At 48.7% G+C, this 6,147-nt stretch overlaps 1 long non-coding RNA gene across 1 annotated transcript in view; it reads right to left on the bottom strand.

The window, feature by feature from the left end:
- Positions 1-458: 458 nt before the first annotated feature.
- Positions 459-6,147, bottom strand: part of LOC125613787 — a 9,901-nt gene continuing 4,212 nt past the window's right edge. Inside the window, exon 4 of the long non-coding RNA XR_007344364.1 lies at positions 459-596. This is a non-coding gene — a long non-coding RNA (uncharacterized LOC125613787). The remainder of the gene's footprint in view (positions 597-6,147) is intronic.

The raw sequence follows: 6,147 nt of genomic DNA on the forward strand, positions 1-6,147 counted from the left end.
CCAAATACAAAATTGCTCAAATGACCGAGTGTGGAATATTCTGGACTCTGACTCAGCTGGCTGCAGGTTGAATGATGTGGCTCCAAAGCTTGTTCCCCCAGCACTGGAGCTACAGGGGCGAGCCAGACCCTGCACCGTGAGGTCAGGTGAGGATGAAGGCATTATAGACCCTCTGCTCGGGTGTTTGTGGAAATGCCTTCCTGGAGGAGACCTGGAAGGCTGGGCTGCCTGGGGTTTACGGTGGGCAGAAGTTTCCAGCGTAAGAAGCCTCCTAAGCTGTCTGGGAGAGGAGTTGACAGGAAGGGAGGAACCATCCAGGAAAAATAGTGACAGGAGCAGCAGAGACCACCGTCACAGAGCCATAGAGCCACAGTGCCCCGGAACAGGACTTGGCTTCACTTGGCATTGGCCCCCATGACTGAGTCTACGTCCTTGGTTCAAAGTCTTGAGAGGTCAAAGCTGACTGACCCATTGGGGAGGTGGCTTCTTCAGCCAAGATAAGCCAGGCTAGAAACCTGTCTATTCCTGTTCAACGTCTTTCGCTGCCAGGCTCACACCTTCTTCTCCCCATCGGACGGTTTTCAAGCCTCCTCCATCTGTCAAGATATGAGGGCACGAACGTGAACTTGCCAGTAAGAAACGCCCCAGGCACAGCCGACAACCACCCCCAGAGATGACCCTACTGGCTGTTTTCAATCTCTGTAACAATCTCTGGGGACATTGGTTTCTCCCCTGGCTCTAAAGCAGGCAAGCCCTATGTCACCACCTCACAATTAGGAAGCTGAAGGATTAAAGCCATCCCCAGCCTCACACCCTTTTTATACGATTATGAAACACGAACTGGGCTTTAGCAACTTAATCCAGGGCAAATTACACCCAGGCAACCTGGGCCCCTTTTATAGCTGCCACTGGAAGGAGGATTGTTAAAAATAATCAGTACTGCAGTAGGGCTAGAGAATTGCCCTAATGTCACTAGCTGACTCGGCTCCGTGGCGGGGTGGGGGCTGTGCATTGGTCAGCAAGCCCCACTCCTAGGGGGACAGGGACTGTGGTCTTTACATTCCTCTCAGTGCTTGCTAAGGTACGGGCCGTGCCCACAGTGGACATTGGTACATGGTGAAAATCTCTTTGGCCAGAGATTGAGAAATCTTTGAGATCGTAGTATTATGGAGAGATTGTGATAAATCACCAAGTTGATCTTTTTTTTTTTTTTTTAATTTGTTCTAATGAGTTATACATGATAGCAGAATGCATTTTGATTCATAGTACACAAACGGAGCACAACTTTTCATTTCTCTGGTTGGACACGATATAGCATCACACTCATTTGCAGTCATACATGTACCTAGGGTCATGATGTCCCTATAACTCCCCCTCCTCCCTCCCCTTTGCCTAATCAGAGTTCCTTCATTCTCTCCATTCCCGTCCCCCACCCTTATGGAACAGCATCAACTTATCAGAGAGAACATTCGTCCTTTGGTTTTTTGGGGATTGGCTTACTTTGCTTAGCATGATATTCTCCAACTCCATCCATTTACCTGCAAATGCCATCATGTTATTCTCTTTCAATGCTGAGTAATATTCCACTGTGTATATACACATCACAGTTTCTTTATCCATTCATCTATTGATGGACATCGAGTTTGGTTCCACAGTTTAGCTACTGTGAATTGAGCTGCTATGTCCCTGTAGTATGCTGGTATTAAGTCCTTTGGGTATAAACCTAGGAGTGGGATGGCTGGGTCAAATGGTGGTTCCCTTCCAAGTCAATCTTAACGCAAGAGAAGAAACCTCTATTCACCTGCTGGGGGTCTAGACTCACCAACTGGCAAGCCAAGGGGCAGGCTGCAAGTCCACACCCTTCGACCCCCTCCCAAGGTTTGAATCCACCTTTTATACCATGAGTAAAGCATGTCAGTACATTAATCATAAGTGGGTGTTGCTATGATTTAAAACCATAAACAAAAATTATGAGACCTAAACTCATAAGCCAAGGGGAAGTGGGTCCAAACGACCCTCGCTGAGTACAAGTGAAAGAATGATAACTAATGTCCGGACAGTCATTCTCTGACAGGGTACACTGTCCAGGAGAAATGGGAACCAAAAAAAAGAACAACTTTACATTGTGTAAGAATGCAGTTGCCATTTTTTGTTGCCAAACATGCTGTGCAACTGTTGCTGGGTACAGAGGCGGGGTGTTCCCATGGGAGAAGCATTTCTTATACGACATGGAGTCTCGGGGTAACATGGAGTCTGTGTGGTCACGGCCCATGTGGCCTGGCCCGTAACTGTAGTGTCTCAGTACTGGGTGTTCAGATTGCAGAGAGGAGAGAAGAATGGCTGAGGAGTGAACTGGGCTGGGTTGGTTGGTGCCCAGACACCTGGATCAACTGGCTGGCGAGGAGGGGGGTCGGGGTGGGCTGCAGAGTGGGCTCATCTCAAGCTCTTTCACACTCCCAGGGGGCAGGGCAGGCAGAGGCCTCGAGTAGCTTCCCTCCTTGTACCCGACTCCTTCAGCAGGAGGGACTCATCTTGGAGCCCCATCATTCTACCTATAACTCAGCTGACACTTCATCAGGGTCCAGAATATTCCACGCCCTTGTCATCCTGAGAAATATTGCATTTGGAACAATGAACCACAGAGGGGCAGAGGCATTCGGTCCCCTGTTTGGCGTGGTGGAGTCTGGCCCTTGTCAAGCATGTGATGAGGCACACCAGCTTTTAAAGTTTGCAGGACTCCCCCCCCACCCCCGTTGTCCACCCGTACATACCAAGAATCATTTGCAGAAGAGCTGTAAGGGAGGAGGGAGACCAAAACCCGTGTGACGTAGGGGTGTGACCCTGATGTAAGATGTGAGGAATGAGAGCCAAGATCTAAGAGCTGAAGGAATGTGGATGGTGGCCTCTAAATGCAGAGAAAAGAGAGAGAGCTTCCTTTTTAGGTTTAGAAGAAGTTAAACTCTATTAAATCTTGCAGACAGATAAGCAAATAAGTATTATAAAATTCGGGAACACATTGGTTTCTTCTAAGGATTGAATGGACTGTTACGCATGATCCAGAACATGGGCGAAGGAGATCAACACCACTTTCTGTGTGATTTCAGGAAGCCACTTGGGCCCTCTGCCATGGTTTGGATGTGGTTTGTTCCCCAGAGTTTTATGTGTTGGAAGCTTGGTCCTCAGATTGGCGGTGGTGAGGCAGTGGGACCCTTAAGAGAGGACCCTACCGGGAGGCCATTGGTGGAGCTGCCCTCTGGAGGGATGAAGGTAGTTCTTGTGGGACCCTGGTTAGTTCTTGTGATGAAGGTTGTTATTTTTAAAAACAAAAACAAGCCTGGCCTATCCCCAGCTGCTCGGGCTTCCTGTCTGGCTGTGTGATCACTCCCTCTTGCACCAACTCCTAACATTGTGAAACCATCTGCCATGATGTCCTCATTGGAGCCGAGCATGTTGCTCCATGCCCTTGAACCTCCAGAACTGTGAGCTGATAAACCTCTCTTCTTTATAAAGTGGCCCAAATCCAGGCATTGCATTATAGTAATGAAAATTGAACTATGACACCCTCTGTGTTCGTCACCTTTGCCTTGATGTGACAAATACCTGGGAAAAGCAACTTATAGAAGGAAAATTTATTTGGGCTCATGGTTTTAGAGGTTTCAGTCTATGTGGGCTGATTCCATTGCTCTGGGTCTGAGGTGAGGCAGAGCATCACGGCAGAAGGGCCCGGTAGAGAAAAGTTGCTCAGCTCATGGCAGCCAGAAAGCAGAGAGAGAGAAGAAGGGGATGGGGAGAAGATGAACCCCTCCAACCCTCCTAGTGACCCACTTCCTCCAACTAGGTCCTACCTCCCAGTCATCCATTCAGTCATCAATAGACTCATCAACTGATGATGTCCTAACACTTACCATCCACTCACTTTCCCAAATCCTCACCTCTGAACACATGAGACTTTGTTGAAGGGGATTCCAGATTTGAATATAACACCCTCCAACTTCAGTATCCTTGGGGGAGATCTTTAAATGGGGATAATAATGGTACCCACCTTGCAGGGTACCGTGAACATTAAGTAACCAATGCCTATCAAGTCCTCAACAGAGTGTGTGGCACATAGTACATGCTTAATAAAGTGATCAATGAGTCTCAGACTTTCTCTGAAGGCCATAGTAGAAGAAATGCTCCACAAATGTTTTGAGTACCATGCATATCTTTAAGATGATTAGCCAGCCTCCCAGCAGAGAGCATTCTGAGAGAACCACACTGGGCGGGGCGGGGGGGGGGCATGATGTATCAGGGATTGAATTCAGGGGCACTTGACCACTGGGCCACATCCCCAGCCCCATNGGGGGGGGTGGGGAGCCATGCTGGAGGGTGCAGGGAGCAGTAAAGGGGGCATCTGCAGGGAGAGGGTTTCCTGTTACCTTAGAGCTGGAAGATGCTTCATTTGCTCCAGCTCAGGCAGATTGATAATGGGTGCCAGAATATCAGCTCCAACAAGTATGCAAAGCACGAAGATCCTTCAGGGGAAGGGTGTGTCAACTGATGGGCCTCGTCTTCCCACGGGACAGGAGGAGCGTAGGTAAGAACTCACATCTGCCATCTCCCTTCCAGGACTGACCTAGTAGGCTACAGAAGTTAAGTTTGTGCCAATTTTCGCCATAAGCACGATATTGTTTAGTGAGAGTTCCCCACGTCTGAGCCCTATTATAAGGTCTAGGTGGTGTACATTCATGTATCGTATTTAATCTGGTGCCAATTCTATGAAGAAGAATTTTCCACATCTGTCTCAGAGGCCTGTCAACTCTTGAGGTCACTTGCCGCAGAAATGGTGAGTACCTGTCTACGTGTTATGAACAGTGGCTTCTGTATGCCTCCACTTTGGCATACACTTTTGGCTTCTGTATGTCTCCTTGGACTTTCAGGGTCTACTTTGCCTACTCACAGGAGCATTGAGGTCAGCTGGGGAAATCTTTAACCTGGGATTGTGGCTGCAGGGGTGCAAATGTCCTAGCTTTACTCATCCCTATTTAGGAACACCCTGGGGCATGACCTACACTGACAACGAAGCTCCAGTGGAATTGAGTCATATGTGTGTCCTCCTCCTCCCTCCCTGGGACTGTGCTCAGTGGCACACCATTACACCCCTGCCTCGTCTCCTTCTCTTCCTGATCCTGTGTCCCTGGTCCTCTACTGGTTTTTCCTGGGAGTGTTTCCCAATGAAACACTCTCCAAGTCATCTGGAGGTCTGCTTCTGACCACCAGACCCAGACTATCACCTGGATGATAAAGACAAGAACCTGAGTTCAATTTCAGATTCAGCTATGTCCTGTGTCAATTTTCCAAACGGAGCACCTCCCTCCAGCAGCAATGACCACAATAGAACAGCAAACGTGCAACTGCAAAGATAGGAAAGCCTTCCCCCGTCACCCCCGTGCTATAGGAGAACTCCACTAGAACATTCCCTATGCTCAGGAGCCTGAACCCAAGCAAGGCCTGGCTGTGAAATCGCTGCCCACCTCCTACTGGGGGCTTTAGGAGTCTTCTAGAAGTCCTGCACACTCTGATATGGCCTCTGGCGACACACCAGCACAATATGGTTGACAATGTCATTCGAATTCTGGAAGCTAGAAAGGCTCTCCTCAGCCTGGTAATTTTTTTTTTTTTCTTTAGCCTGGTAATTTTTTTTCTTTTCAATCTCTCTGAGAAGAATGTAAGTTAATGGATCAGTCTGCAGCTCTGTGCATTCCCCGCTTCTCTTGTCTGCAGCCAAATGAAAGTGTGCATCTTTGATGAGTGGGAATTAACATCTTCTGCAGCTCCTCCCACTCACCCAGAGGAGAGAGGGGAGGATACCAGCTATGGTACTTGCAGCTGAAATAGAAATCCTGGAGCTGGGTGGGGGTGGAGGCCAGAGCGGGAGGAGAGCATTTCTTCCTGTCTCTCACTATTTTGGGGAATTTATCCCAGAATAGGTAAAGCAAAATAGCTTCCTTATTAATATATACGGCTGCACGCAGAAGGAAGGGAACATGCTGTAGGGTGTTTCTGAAACTCCACTGGCCCCCTGTGTCCTGGCAATGCCCAAATCGATGAATCCTAAGAACAGCCTTCACCCCTCTGCCCTTTGACTCTCCCAGGTCAGCCTCACCC

The sequence above is a fragment of the Marmota marmota genome, unplaced genomic scaffold, assembly GCF_001458135.2.
Source record: "Marmota marmota marmota unplaced genomic scaffold, marMar, whole genome shotgun sequence".
Taxonomy (NCBI): domain Eukaryota; kingdom Metazoa; phylum Chordata; class Mammalia; order Rodentia; family Sciuridae; genus Marmota; species Marmota marmota.